Below are 4483 nucleotides of genomic sequence, written 5' to 3'. Positions count from 1 at the left end.
GCATCATGGGATACCTGCGGATTGACACTTCGCTACTTCTTCTTTCGTGTGGCGTGCACAGCCTAAAGTTGTAGGACAACTTGTTCTATTTGATCTTCTGTTTGTGCACGTCGAGTTCATTGCAATAGTCAAAACAGGGCGGACCACGTGAAGGTTACAATCTTCCACCCCTGGATTGACACTGAAGGCTCTGGAGGCCAAGTCAATGACAGACACAAAATGCTGGAGTAGCTCAGCGGGACAGGCAGCCTTTCTGGAGAGAAGGAATGGGTGACGTTTCGGGTCAAGACCCCTCTCCAGAGAAGCTGCCTGTCCTGCTGAGTTACTCGAGCATTTAAACAATTTTAAAATGCTGGAGTAACTCAGTGGGACAGGCAGCATCTCTGGGGAGAAGGAATAGGGTGATTTCACCAAAGGTCAAATGAGCGTAGATCCCCACTCACGTGACCGCAAAATTTAACTGGAGGACATATGTCACTTCCGGTACATGTTAGTGAATGGGAAAACACGCACTTTCACACCCGTTAAAAACATGGAAAACGGCCGATTATTGAGCTGACATTTTCTGTGCTAGTCGGGGTGACCGTGAAGCACAGCGACCTAAATTTTCAGTCCAACAAAAAAGATAGAAAGTAAGGTAAATTCAAGAGGGAGTTGAAGGTGCAAAAAGAGTGGAAGTGCTTAGCAGACATCTGCCGTGGAGATTTAAAGATCCAAAATATCGGGAATTATCGCGTTTGCTCGCTGCATTTCATCAAAAGTAAGGCATTATTGACTTTTTATCTTTATTCATTTGTTATATGAAAAGTTTTAAAAGTGAAACATCTGTCATTAAAATTGCTAAATCGAGGAGAATTCCCTGCTATTGATTTGCAATAATTATGCTGATATCTCGGTTGGGTGGCGTGTCTGATTGAAAGCCAAGGAACCTGAGGGATGGTGAAGAATGTCAGTTGTCGCTCTGTATGTGAGGCTGCCGGGCGGGTGATACCAGAGCACTGGACAAAAACGCCCAGAGCAAAGATTATAGAGGAGCTCTGCTATAAGATCTTTGGCCCATAGCGAGTTGGTTGTTGCAGCGAGGGCGGTGGAAGCGAGCCAAAGGGCTGGTGAGATCTTTCAGCGTGAGTTGAGTGAGAGCCGCGGCGGTGGCCGGACTCGGACTACAGGGCTGTATGTACTCTGCAGTGGGACTGTCTGTCTGGCATCTTCCCCCCGTCCCCAATGCCAATGTAAACAACCCCTCACTGACACAGTCTAGGGTTTATTCCACACACGCAGAATTCCCAGCGGGGGAGTCGGGCGAGCAAGGCTGGTCACACACACATTAGAGGTGTAGAGATGAGAGGGCGATGACACCGCCCCAGGGCTCGGTAACAGGCGGCCAGGCAACTCCAAACTCAGGTTCCTGGACTTTCAATCAGACACACCACCAAACCGAGATATCCGCATAATTAGTGCAAATCAATAGCAGGGAATTCTCCTCGATTTTGCAATTTTAATGACACACAGATTTTTCACTTTTAAAACTTTTCATATAACAAATGAATAAAGATAAAAAGTCAATAATGCCTTACTTTTGATGAAATGCAGCGAGCAAACGCGATAATTCCCGATATTTTGGATCTTTAAATCTCCACGGCAAATGTCTGCTAAGCACTTCCACTCTTTTTGCACCTTCAACTCCCTCTTGAATTTACCTTACTTTCTATCTTTTTTTTGGACTGAAAATTTAGGTCGCTGTGCTTCACGGTCACCCCGACTAGCACAGAAAATGCCAGCTCAATAATCGGCCGTTTTCCATGTTTTTAACGGGTGTGAAAGTGCGTGTTTTCCCATTCACTAACATGTACCGGAAGTGACATATGTCCACCAGTTAAATTTTGCGGTCACGTGAGTGGGGATCTACGCTCATTTGACCTTTGGTGAAATCACCCTATAGGTGACGTTCTGGGCCAAGACTCTTCTTCAGACAGAGTCAGGGGAGTGGAAGACTAGACATGTTATAGTGCAAGGTGTGAACAATACTTACAATCAGTAAAAATTAATCAGGAGCACAGTTAAATTGATTTTACTGATAACTGAGGGGAAGGTGACAAGGAGTAAAATCAATTTCACTGTCCTCCTGTTTAATTTTACTGGTTGCATGCCTCCTCGTCACCTCCCCCTCAGTCAACAATGAACCATTCTAAATTTTCTTGAGCATCACCTGCTTTGATCTGTCATTTTCACATCTTACCCTTCCATATCTCTGGACTCCCTCGCCCCTGACTCAGTCGGAAAAAGGCTCTCGACCCAAAATGTCACCCAATCCTTCTCACCAGAGATGCTGCCTGATACTCCAGCATTTTATGTCTATCTTCGGTGTAAACCAGCTTCTGCAGGTCCTACATAAGGGATGCTTGTATCTTTCCAACATATGGTTGGCACTTTTACAAGTTCTGCAAGCCAATACATTTATGATTGAGTATGTGAAGGGAGGATCTGCAGATGCTGGTGTACACTGAAGATAGGACAGGTAGCATCGCTGGACAGAAGGAGTGGGTGACTTTCCAGGTTGTGACCCCTTCACACTGAGAGCCAGGGGAGAGAGAATCTAGAGATATGGAAGGGCAAGGTGTGAAAACAACAGATCAACGCAGGCAATGATAAGGAAATGGAGAATGGTTTATTGTCAGCTAGTAAGGCAGCAGGACATACATCATCTCTGGAAAGATGGAATGGGTGGTGTTGCAGGTCGAAATCCTTCTCCAGACAGAGTCAGGGGAGAGGGAGATTGACTTGTTGAGTTTATCCTTCAATTTCTGGTATTGTTTTGGACCGAGCTCCTGATGTTTTACTGCTTTGAACCCATGGAGAAACCAAGCACAGTATTGCTTGCAATTTTCATTATACCTAAAAAATGATATTGTACTTGCTGTAAAGGAATTGCAGCAATGATTCTCTAATCCGGTTCTTGGAATGTCAGATCTGGCCTACGAGGATTGCTTGAGGAGGCCATGCTGCTTTTCATGGAAGTTAAGAAGAATAAAAAAAGGAGCCGCACTGAAGCATCCGATTATTTTGTAAGATTTAAACATGGAAGATACAGGGAAACACAGGGAAGTGTAATATTGGAATGTTTAGCAAAACAATGTGTTGGGGTAACTTAGCAGATCAGGCAGCTTCTGTGGAGGGATTGGACAGGCAACGTTTCTGGTTGGGATTCAACAGGGTATTTGTTGGCAAACGATGGACAAAAGCTAGAGATGAAAAGGAGACAAAACTGTGCCAGATATGTTAAGAAGGGGAGTGAAATGTAAAGCCAGAGGGAGGGATATTGGCGGTTGGATACAAGAGGAGAGAATGGGAGAAATGGGCGCAGAGAGGTGGGGGGTGTTGGGGGCTCAAAGGCAGAGGGGGAATTTGGGGAGGGGGTGCTCCTTACAATTTTATACAGGGAGAATGTTTTCCCTTGCATCAGAGTGTAGAATAAGGGGCTGCAGTTTCAAAATAAACTGTAGGTATTTTAAGGCTGAAATGAGGAGAAATACCCCCAAAGGGCATAGAGGGTTAATTACTGACTGTGTCCAAGACTGAGATTAATAGATTTCTGAACATATACAGTATCAAGAGATTGGAACAAAGTAAGAACACAAGATAAGGTATATCAGTCATGATCTTATTCAGCGTAGGAAGGAACTACAGATGCTGGTGTACTGAAGGTAGAAAACAAAATGCTGGAATAACTCAGAGGGACAGGCAGCATCTCTGGATAGAAGGCATGGGTGACGTTTTGGGTGGAGACCCTTCTTCAGACTGTAGAAGGGTCTTGACCCGAAATGTCACCCATGCCTTCTATCCAGATCTGATGCCTGTCCCACTGATGATCTTATTCTGAGCAGCTTCATTGGGGGAAATGACCTACTCTTGCTGGTTATGTTCTTATATTACAATCTGAATTTTAGATCACCATTTAAAATGTAGTCAGCTTTGTAATATTGAAAATGTATTAGCCAAAACGTCTGCACCAAAGGCCCACCAACCGGAAGTTAACAACTTTTGTAACTTTAAATGGATTACCAGTGCTCTGTAATACTGTTATGTTCTCTTTCACATACACTGTGAAAGGACCAGAGGGACCAGACTTTTAATATCTGCTCTGATTGATCGAACCGCTAGCTTCTAAATCTAGTATGGAATTGAAAGATGTGTTCATAATGCGTTAAGACATTGACAGCAGACCTCTGAGCCTGACAGTGCTTTAATTCTTTAAAAAAAAAAAAAAATGCATTTTATTTTTTAAAAAATTCTATGAGTTCTCTTATTTCTGAAGATCATTAACAAATCTAAAATTTTTGGTGCGGTGCATATCCCTGCTTTTCCGTGCTCTGCCACTGGTGGCTTTGACCCCCAACCTTCAAATTCCCCTTCCAAAACTCTTCAGCATACATTCCTCCTTTAAGACATACTTTAAACCATACAGTTCAACTTGACTGTCACT

The sequence above is a fragment of the Amblyraja radiata genome, chromosome 11 (genome assembly GCF_010909765.2).
Source record: "Amblyraja radiata isolate CabotCenter1 chromosome 11, sAmbRad1.1.pri, whole genome shotgun sequence".
Lineage (NCBI taxonomy): Eukaryota > Metazoa > Chordata > Chondrichthyes > Rajiformes > Rajidae > Amblyraja > Amblyraja radiata.
The sequence above is the reverse complement of the archived record's forward strand: the minus strand, read 5'-3'. Positions refer to the sequence as shown.